The following is an 11,660-nucleotide window of genomic DNA, read 5'->3' as shown; positions in this document are numbered from 1 at the left end:
GCCTTGATTTCACTGCTGCTGAAACTTTGAACAGAGTCCCAAAGAAACACTTCGAGGATTTCCAATCATCCTGTCCCTATATAAAGTGGAATTGTGTGGAGAAGATAGAGGGATGGGGCCCTCTGGGGAGAGGACCTTGAATAAGGAGGGAGGAGGGGGAGAACCAGATGTACGGCTCCTTCACCAAGCAGGAGTCCCCTCCCCCCATAAATGCACTTCAGCAAACAATAAGTGACTATTGTGTGCAGAGGGGGACATATGAACTCATAGTCCTTGCTTGGGGCCCCTGTCCTTGTTCAACCCCAGACTGGTTTGATAGCCCTTGCCTGGAGGGGAAGCCAAGCTCCAAAGCATCTTTGTCAGCCTCCAGAATTCATTCTTCTCTTTTCTGGGCCCCTACCCACAGAAAGGTTCTGATCACCCTGTCAGTGGTGGCAGCTGTTTTACCTCGTGTCCTGAGTCAGGACACCTGGCTCTGACATGCTCTACCTTAAGGAAACAGGCCCAGAGAATTTATCTGTAAACTGGGATACTTGTAAGAGCCACCTCATAGGGTGATGGTGAAGAAAGAACTTTGTAAATCTTAAAAGTACTCAAAATGTGAGCAGTTACCCATGATCACCCTGGCCAAGGCATCTGGGGACACCTTCTATGTACCAGGCACTGGTAGGCCCCAGGAATACAAAGATAAAAATATAAGTAGCATTTATATAGTGCACTAAGTTTTACAAGCATTGTACAAATTTCTCATTTTTTTCCTCCTGACTACTCAGTGAGGTAAGTGCCACTATTATTCTCATTTTATTGAGGAGGAAGCTGAGGCTAAGAGAGGTTAAGGGACTTTATGAGGCAGTGTCTGAGGCAGGATTTGAACCCAGGTCTTCCTGACTCCAGGTCCAGTACTGGATGTACTGTGCCACCTTGCTGACCCCAGGGAGCTTACAACATACATAAATAAATAAATACAAATACAAATGCATTTTTTCCCCATTAACAACTGGGAGAATCAGGAAGACACTTTTTTTTGCCTTTTTTTTTTTGGAGGGCAATTGGGGTTAAGTGACTTGCTCAAGGTCACATGGCTAGTTTTTGTGTTAAGTGTCTGAGGTCAGATTTGAACTCAGGTCCTCCTGACTCCAGTGCTGGTACTCTATTCACTGTGCCATCTAGCCATCCCAGGAAGACACTTTTTTTTTTTATAGAAGGAGATGTCACTTGAAGGGAATTGGAGATTCCAAGAGTTAAGGGATGAGGATGAGTAAGAAGATGATTTCAGGAGTCGGGGACAACCTGGGCAAGAAGATAGAAGTGGCAGATGGAATAGCATGTAGGGGCAACAGCCAGAAGGCTGGTTGGACAAGAATAGAGAGTGTGTAAAGGAGAGGCAGGTAAAATCAACCTGTGGAGCCAGATTATAAAGGGCTTTAAATGCCTAGTAAACAAGTTTCTATTTGATCCTAGAGGCAATAGGAAGGCAGTCAAAGCTTCTTGAACAGTGACATGGTCAGACCATTAGTATGGTAGCTACATGGAAGATAGGTTGGAGTTGGAAGAGAGTGAGTGAGGAAGACCGATGAGGAGGGTTATTGCAATAGTCCAGGGGGGAGCTGATGAGCTCCTGAACTAATGCAGTTGCTATGTGAGTGAAAGAAGGGGACAGATGTGAGAAATGTGGTGGGAGGAAAAATATCACCAAAACTTGGCAGCTTGTTTGCTTTGGAGGATGGAGGAGAATAAAGAGTTGAAGGGCGGCTAGGTGGTGCAGTGAATAGAGCACCAGCCCTGGAGTCAGGAGGACCTGAGTTCAAATTCGACCTCAGACACTTTACACTTACTAGCTGTGTGACCTTGAGCAATTCACTTACCCCCAATTGTCCTACCTTCCCCCCTCCAAAAAGCAAAAAAAAAAAAAAGAATAAAGAGTTGAGAACTCAGAAGTTGAAAAATCTGAGTGATTGGAAGGATGGTAGTGCCCTCTACTGAATTAGTGGAGTTAGGAGGAAGAGGGGCCTTAGGGTAAAAGATAGAGTTCTATTTTGAATATGTTGAGCTGGAGATGCCCATGGAGCATATAAATGGACATTTTCAGTGAGCATTTCCAGTTGGTGATGCAGGAATGAAGCTCAAGAGGAAGATGAAGAATGTTATTATCCCATAAGGGGGACACTTGCAGGGATTGGCAGAGCTCTAGCTGGGGCCAAGTGACCAGGATTTTGCCTCAGGGTACCAACATGGAGGGGCAGGCATTCTTCCCATGCCAGTCTTCTGGTTTACCATTTTGGATCTCTGAATCTCCTGCTGGCGCTTGTGACTTGCAGTAGTCTTTTGAGGGACCAGTCTTTGCCAGTGTCCTACTGTGCTGCCCCCTGCCTGACACCTGCCCCACAGGGTCAGTGGTCATCATCCATGACAGCAACTAGACTAGACTCTTTTTCCTTTCCTGGAGCAACTGTACTTGACTGAGGACACTGCTTTGTGGCCATCTCACGATTCCCTCTGATCATACCTGTGGGAACCAGAGATATTTAGCATTGAGAAGAAACACAGTGCCATGCTGTGCTGTGGAGGAAGGATTAGACATTCCCAACAATGTGGTCAACCTGCTTTGAAGACTTCCACAGAGGGGTAAACTACTATTTTTCAAGGCAGCCCGTTACACTTTTGGATGGCTCTCATTGTAGGAAGTAGGACTTACCAGAATGTTGGGGGCAGGGGAGGGGCAGGGCCCTACTGGCAACTCTAAGTTTAGTTTACTTCTAAAGGGATCCAACCTACAGGGTAGGTGTTAGAGTTTAGAGTGCTTTAGGGCTCTGGGAGGAAGCTAGCATCAGGGAAAATCAGGAGATTGTGTACAGGCTATGTGAATCTCCTATGTGTTTTGCATTTTCCAGGGGGTGGAAAAATCCCATCCCATACTAGATATTTGCATTGTTACCCTGGGAGCTGGTGAGCTTGTTGCATATATCTGCAGATCCTTCATAGTGGCATAAGGAGCCAAAAAGTTTCTGATATTTTGGAGTTTGTGCCCAAGACTGGACCTAGTCTGTGTAAAACCAGAGCTTGTGGGCGCAGGGCCATGAGTCACACCTGGAAGAGACAGCCAATAATAGCAGAGAAATAGGACTTTATTCATAAACACAAAGGAAGGAAGGAAATGAGTACCATGTACCAGGCACTGTGCTAAACACTTTACAGTGATCATTTCATCAATCTTCACAATAACCCTGGGAGGTAGGAGTTATTATTATCCTTGTTTTACAGTTAAGGAAACGGAGGCAGATAGCATTTAAATTACAGGCCCTATATCATACACCTCATATTTGAAGCTGGATTTGAACTCAGGTCTTCCTGACCAAGGAATGTATAGAGCCTAACTTGAGATACTAGGAAACATAAGGAGCCAGGGCAAGGGTTGGGGCAAAGGATACATCTGGATCAAAGTCACAACTGATGCAAGGATGCAGCCAAGTCACACTTGTCCAGTCTTGTTGCTTCTTCCATGCTCTCATATCTATTCCTTTTTCTTCACTCATAAAGCCACTACCCTTGTTACAAATCCTTGTTACCTCTTATCTGGACTATGGCACTAGCTTCCTTAGTCGATTTCTTTATTACTAGTCTCTCCCCACTTCAATAAGTCAACCAACAAACATTAACTATGCACTCTATGCCAGGTACTGGTGAGATCAGTATTTCTCTCCCCAGGTGCCTCTAGCAAATCTTTTTGACTTCCTTGGGTTGTGGGGAGGGTGGGGTATATGTGTTTATGTGTGGGATTATTTTTTTAGAGGGGTGTGTCCTAGACCCTAATCCCAAGGACCATTGGAGTTTAAACAGGAAGGAAAAGTGGCTGGTGAGAAAGCTCCCTCTCTTCTTCCCCAGTTCACATTCCTCTGCACTCTTATACTGGTAGTCCCCAGCACTCAGGAATTTGCCTCTGTGTAGATGCTCCCATCAATCTCATGGGGCATCACCAAATCTGTATTTCAGCACTTTTGCAAAGCTGCCCTAGATGGCTGCTACTAGTAGCTCAGGGCACACAGTGTGGACTGAATCACCCAAAAAGCATAATTCCCAAAGCCTGTTGTAACATTCCCCAAGGGCAGGCTGTCTCTGACATGGGGAACGCAGGAGCCCTAGACACAGAGTCAAAGGCCATTCCACTGCATGCTGGGCAGGCATTTCCCTGGACACATTGAAGTATTCTGCCTTTGTGTCTTTCGATGCTGACCAAGAATCCCTCACTAGGACAAAGGAAGGAAAAAAGGAACTAGTGTGGTATGGCGGAAAGAGCATTGATGTTGGAGATAGTTGGTTTGAATCTCATCTCCAATACATATGCTACCAATGTGATCATGGGCAAGTCACTTAAACTCTAAGGGTCTCAGTTTCTTCATCTGTGAAAGGAAAGTGTTGAGCTGCAGTTGGTGGCACACACCTCTAATCTCAGCTACTGGGAAGGCTGAGGCAGACAGGTCTTGAATTTGGGAAGTCTTAGTAGTGGGCTAAACCAACCAGGTGTCCTCATTCAGTCCAACATTAGTCCTAGGTCAGAAAAAGAGCAGGTCAAAACTCCAGTATGGTTTAGAGGTGGGTTTAAGACCATGGGTAGCCCCACCTAGTGTATCTTTAGCCTTTGGGAGATCTGGAGACCCAGTCTGATGATGATGATGATGATGATGATGATGATGATGATGATAAAAGGTTGGACTAGATGTCATCTGACTCCATCTCTGTGAACTTTCGAAATTTGCACCTGTGCTCAGCTTTTGCCACTGCTCAGGTCTCATTTAGTGGGTTTCCCTACAAGCTTTCCAGGGTTCCAGGGCAGCTAGGTTGTGCAGTGAATAGAGCACCAGCCCTGGAAGTTAGGAGGACCTGAGTTCAAATTCGGCCTTAGACACTTAACACTTACTAGCTGTGTGACCTTGGGCAAGTCACTTAACCCCAATTGCCTTGCCTTTCACCCTCCCCCCCAAAAAATTGCCAGGGTTCCCCACAAATGAAATGTGTTGTAAAGACTCCCTTCATTAGAATCTCAATAGACCTGATGGAACCCTAGGACATATAGACAACTCATGTAATCTCTGAATGAAACAATTTTTCTACTACAATTTCCCTTCACCTGGGTCTAATAATCTTGGCATGTCCATCTGGAAAGATGTGGGCAAAGCTCTTTGTAAGCCACAAAACACAGTAGCAACGCGAGCAATTCTTTTTCTAAAAAAAAAAAAAATCACCGTTATTACGGGGACCGTGTGTTTTCCCATCACCTACTTTAACACTCCACCCCCCTCACCCCCGGCCAGTGCTTTCTCCTAGACTTTCCGAGACTGTCCTCTCTCAAAACAAAGGAGCTATTCTTTGCTCTCTACTGGGAGCGGGATCAAGGTTAAAGCAGCCCCTCCCTAGTCTGCTGTAAAAGCTCTCTCCGCTCCAGCCCGCGGGAGGGGCACCCAAGACCGCAGAGATCGCTGGGAGTCCAGGAGCCGAAGGGTCTGTCCAGGGAATTCTAGATAATGTAGTTCGGAGCGTCACGTGCGCAGGCGCCTTAAGGTTCCTGGACCGCTGGAGGACGTAGGTGGGGGCATCCAGGGGCCCAGGCGAATCCCGTTCAGCTCCCAGGAGCTGGGCTTGTGAAGCGAATCGTCCTGATCTCTGAGGGTTCGGAGGAAGGCATTGCCCACAGCCATACGGTCCTCTTTCTTACCCTTCAGGCTGCAGGATCCGTTTCCAAATCCCTCCTCCACCACTACCACCACCAGCAAGCAGCCACCCCCTGGTGCTCCAGTTCCATCTTTGGGCGCCCAACCCCTCCCTTCTTAAGTACAACTGGGACACGATCTGCTCCAGGAAACCTTTCCGGATCACCAGATCTCCACTTTGGCAACGCCATTCCAGGCACTACTTCCTTGGCTGTGTCAGCTTCCTCCACTGGCTTCAGATTACCTCTGGGATAAAATGTACACTTCTGTTTGCCATTCAAAGCCTATCACATCCTGGCCCCTCACTACCTTTCCGGTTCTTTATACGTTGCTGCCCTTCATACACCTTTACAATCCAGCTATGCCGGCCTATTTGCTGTTTCTCACACAATCACTCCATCTCCTGCCTGACGGCACTGGCTGTCCTTCATGCTTGTAATGCTCTCCTCAGCTTTTTGGCATCCCTGGTTTCCTTCAAGACTCAGTTCTGATGGCACCTTCAGCGGAAGATTTTCTCCGGTCTTTCCTTTAAGGCTATCTTGCATCTATGTTATAGGGATCCCAAAAGTCTTAGTAGTCTTAAATATTAGAGCTTAAAACCGCACTAAGACTTTTGGACACGTCATATACCTTTTTATGACTCTATATCACCCCCCCCCCCCCCCCCCACAAAGTTAAGCTCTCAAGAACAGGGGGCTGTTTCATTTTTGTCTTTGCATCCCCAGTGGCTACCATAATACCAGGCATTTAGTAGGTATTTAATAAAATAATAGATTAATTGATCTTTGTGGAGAATATGTGTTTTATCCCCCTTCTGGAGTGGAGGGATTGTCTTACTTTGGCATCACCCTCTGCACTTAGCTCTGTGCACACAGTAGGTGCTTAGTAAGTGAATAAATGAATGAACGCATTTATAACATTTCAACCTAATGTAATGGGAGAACTGGCCTAGGTGATGCCCAGTCCTTGTAGTATGATATTTGTACTAGACAATTCTTGCCTGGCTGGAGTTCAAGATGCGTAACTTTGAGGAATCAGGTTTCAACCATGATGACTCAAAGTTGGTACTATGTGTAATGAAAAACCTTCTAACTGGCTTCAAAGGCAGATGGACGGATGATTCATGATTTGTGAGCTGGATCTGAGCGTGCTTAGAAAAGCTTCAATTGGATCTCTTTTGAATGAATTGGGGGTAAGGAGTAGCAGGTACCTTTCCTAACCGAGTCAATGGCACCTCTGTTGCTCTGTATTTTGTGTATCTTTAGGTGAAAGATATAGGTGTGCCCAAGTTCCCAGTGACTTTAGGATGTTCTGAGGTTCATCAGAAGCCCTACCTATGGTCATAACAGAATGGTGGTAAAGGAGTCCACCAAAATGGTATTGGTGGTGGCCGCGTCTACATTAGGCATGGAGGTCTCTGAGGACAAATGAACAAGGGAGGGTCAAAGAAACACATTTCTATATTTCTAACTGAGACTTCTAAGGAATTGAAAGACAAGGGATGTTGAGTGACGTTAGAGCAATTTAGGGAGGACAGATGTCACACTATATTCTAGAGTCCTATGAAGGCTTAGAACTATGATGGCCTGGTAGGGACTGGATTGATAAACAGGGGAAACTTTCCCTGAATTTCATTGTTTCTGAGAAGGGGAACAGAAACTCTGCCCTTCCCTCCCTTCCTTCTCCTGTTTTCTGCCATCCCCCATGAGCCTTGTTGTGGCTAGGAACTTTCTGCCTGAAGAGAAGATCCTGGAGGGACTAAGGTATGGAAGAGGTGGTTGGCGATATCTATTTTCACACTGTGAAAGAGTTCTACTTTTCTAGGCATTTTATGTACGTTAAAGCTTCATTCATCAAATGCTGTGTCTGAATCAATATGGAAATAGAGAGAGGGGGTGGAGGAGGGAGTGAAATAGAATCATAATAATTTCCATAATTTAATATTTCATTTCATTCCCCTAGATGTGGATGGGAGGAGGGGAAAATAGTGAAGAAGTTTCTGGGCCAAAGGAAAACTGGCACTATTTTTTGAAGACTGGGATGGGGAGTGAGACAACCCAGGCATTTTTAGTCTTAGTGGCCATCTGTACATCCCAGCCTGTTAAAGACTCAGCCTATGAGCATATACAGCTGAGAGGGAGGAATAACTTTAGTTCAATACCCCTGGTGGCTAACTCAGATACTGTACTCAAGTTAATTCAACCCCCTTGACTAGATTTTAACCTCTGTAACAGTACAAATGAACTATAAAAAACCCAGTGCTCCCTTCCCAATTACTAGGCTATGTTAGAATGAACCTTCTGAATGAAGAAAGAACATCACTTGGGCCCTAAACCCTGGGAGAACTGGTTCATTCTAAGATCATCTAGAGCAGAGGTGGGGACCTTCGACCTTAAGATCACATGTGGCTCTGTAGGTCCTCAAATGTGACCCTTTGACTGAATCCAAACTTCACAGAACAAATTCCATCAAAGGGCCACACTTGAGGACCTAGAGAGTTTCAGGTGGTCTCTAGGCTGAAGGTTCTCCATCCCTGGCCTAGAGATTTGGTAGGGAACACTGGTCTTGTGTACCTTGTTGCACATGACTAGTACTTAGTACTACTTGGCCTAGACACTTTACCCTGTTACCTGTGTATTCAACTTTTTCACAAAGCCTTTTTTTTTTGCTTTTTTGGAGGGGAGAAAGGCAGGGCAATTGGGGTTAAGTGACTTGCCCAAGGTCACACAGCCAGTAAGTGTTAAGTGTCTGAGGTCAGATTTGAACTCAGGTCCTCCTGACTCCAGGACCAGTGCTCTATTCATTGCACCACCAAGCTGCCCCTGTAGATTCAACTTTTTCTGCTGATTTTTCAACTGACTTCTGCTCCTGGACCTTTGGGACATACCTATTGTTTCTAGTCCTAATTGGGAGGGGGTGAGGAAAAGAGTTGTGATGAAAATACTAAGGCCATCTTCAAATAGAGAGTTACTATTTTTATCCTTGTTCGCTAATTCAATCATCCAATCCATAGTTGTGTGCTATGTGGGGTCTATGGCCTCCTAAGAGGTTATAATGTGACCCCAAGAGTTACATAAATAATGGGAGGTTGAAAAAGTGAGTTATATCTCATTTTTTCCTCAATTGCCATCCAAGGGGCTTGTCTTCAACACAATGACACCTATCCTATACCCATCATACTTCAACTGGGCAGCAGCCCCTGAGTGAAGATATAATCATTACAGAGGCACCTGTATGGGTACTATTTCAAAAATCCAATGCTACCTTTTGTAGAACCATACAGTGGAAAGTGTTGGAGACAGACACAGTTGACCTAACTTCTACCTCTGATTTGTACTCTGTGATCTTTAAGTTTTATCATTCATAATTTTCATTTTTGCTATTTTTCATTTGCCTCTTCTGAAGAACACTGATTATTTATTATTCCTCTTCTCTACAAAAAGAGCACTGACTATAGAGACAGAAAGCTTTCATTCAAATTCGAGCTTTCTGTGTGATTTTGGGAAAATCACTTAACCTCTTTGGTCCTCAAACTTTCTGACTGTAAAATGGCAAGGTTGGACTAGATGGCCATGAGCTCCCTTCAAGCTCTATAGTCATAATGCTTGGCATTTGTAATCCCAGCCCTCACCCCTGATGACCTTGTGGCTGAGGCAGGCTCTAGATTCTGGGTGGTAAGATGAACTCTTCTCCTTTTCATTTTGGGTGGGACAAAATAAGTCATGCAGAATGATCAGGTTTGAATGACTTGCTAACTGTACTGCAAATCTCATTGTTTAAGCTTTTCCCCCAAACCCATCCACCTGTGGAACTTCACTATTTCTGTCAAGGGAATTACCATCCTTCCATTGTCCAGCTTCCCAACCTAAGTGTCCTTTATTCTTTGCCATTATTCACCTCACATATTCAAGCACTTGACAAATCTTTTTGTTTCTGTCTCCTCAATCAATCAAGGAACATTTATTAAGTGCTTACTATGGGCCAGGCACTGTGCTAGGTGCTTATGAAGAAAAGGGAAAACAGTTGGACATGGAGGCACATGCTTACAATCCTTCTTGCTGGGGAGGCCTAAGCTGATGAATTGGTCTCCCTACCTCAAGTCTCACTTGCCTTAAACCGTCATCCATGTGCTTGACAAAGTGATTTTTCCTAAAGTTTGGGTCTGACCATGTTGCCTCCCCCCACTCGATAAACTCCAGTTGTTTCCTACTGATTCTAGAATTAAAATCTGTTATTGTGGTATTTAAGTCCCTTTACAAGGTGATTTCCTTTCTAGCCTTATTATATACTACTTCCTTTCCTGCACACTATAGTGCAAAGAAAATGGCTTTGTTGTTTTTCCACCTCATAGGAAAATACAGCTAAAATATCCATACAGGTATTGGAAATAAAAGTATGATATCATTCATTACATAGAACCATGTAAACAAAGATCCACATTAGGAAAGGTGGATCTGCTTGCAGGGTCCACCTGATTCTATGAGCAGGTACCATAAGAACCATTCCATCTATTGCTGGTATTACTTCTTCAGATCTACCTTGGTCAGATTTTGACCAGGACCTCAGGTTCCTGAATTTCATTTAGCAGCAAGGCTCAGTATTTCAGGGACCTTGAGATGAATGAGTTGAATTCATTGGAGTAGAAATCAAGGATCATGGGCATATGTGTGGTACCTAGGCTGTCCAGTTAAATCCTCTTAAGAAACTGAGGTCTGGAAAGATAAGTGTCTTGTTTAAGTTCACACTAGTAGCCTGGCTTCAACCTCTCCCCTGATTCCAGTTCCAGGGTCCTTTCAACTGTATCATACAGTCTATTCTTAACTTTCTGAACCCAGCAATCTGTTCTATTCTCTGTGGGAGAGGGGGGAAGTGAGAGACAAGAAGGCGCTCAATGTCTGGTATCCTTGTGTCAGAGAGAGAGAGAGACAGACAGACAGACAGACATAAAGACAGAGACAGAAAGAGATGAGGAGAAAGAAGGAGGAGTAGAGAGAGAAGAAAGAGAAGAGGTGGGGTAGAGGAGGGAGGGAGAGAGAGTTTTCTTTCCCTTAAAATACCTTGGACAGAACTCCACAATTATGGTAGGCACAGAGACAAGGTTGTCACAGCCAGCCATAACACAGCACTACAGTTACTACTTCACTTATACAAAACCATGAATAGACTACACACACCCTTCAGCATCATGGAACACTCCAAAATCTAAACATTCAGAAAGATCTGTTATATATTAGCACGAGGGTGGCTATCCCACTTCTTCTCAGCACAGTCAATCAATAAATATTCATTGAGCAGATAGTGCTCATATCTCTACATCAAGTATAATTCCTCTCACAGAATTTCCCACTTAATGTACTGATTTTATTTCAGCACCAAGGTCAGATACTTTCATACTAGGTCCATGGATTGCTCCTCCAGTTCCTGGAAATGTTTTTACTTTCATTACAGAATAAGGGAGTGGTAGTGCTCCATTCCATCTCATTATTGACTCACCCCACCATAGAAACAGGGAAAGTGCCCAAGCCCAGTCACATCTTTACCAGATGGTTTTTTCCATCCCAAATGGACACAATACCTGGGACTCAGAACCATGGACAGTGTCTCCATTTCCATCAAATATCCTAGATGATGCTGCTATTATCTCACAGTATTTGCCTCCTATAACTCCCCTTCCCCTATGCCTCACTGAGGTGAGCTCAGAAACATGTCCAAAGCCAGGGTTCTTATCATTTTTTATGTTATCAACTCTTCTGGCAGTCTAGAGTAGCCTATGGACCTTTTCTCATAACAATTATTTTAAATGCATAAAATAAAATACATAGGATTTTAAAGGAAACCAATTACATTAGAATAAAGTTATCATAATATTTTTAAAAATTCATAAACCATTCATTTAAAGGGAAAGTACATATTAGCCCTGCACTCTGACTTAGGCCTTGGTTTTGACATTCTATG

The sequence above is a fragment of the Petaurus breviceps genome, unplaced genomic scaffold, assembly GCF_028583685.1.
Source record: "Petaurus breviceps papuanus isolate PSGF00001 unplaced genomic scaffold, PetGlider_PUasm1.0 140, whole genome shotgun sequence".
NCBI lineage: Eukaryota > Metazoa > Chordata > Mammalia > Diprotodontia > Petauridae > Petaurus > Petaurus breviceps.
This window is presented reverse-complemented; position numbering follows the sequence as displayed.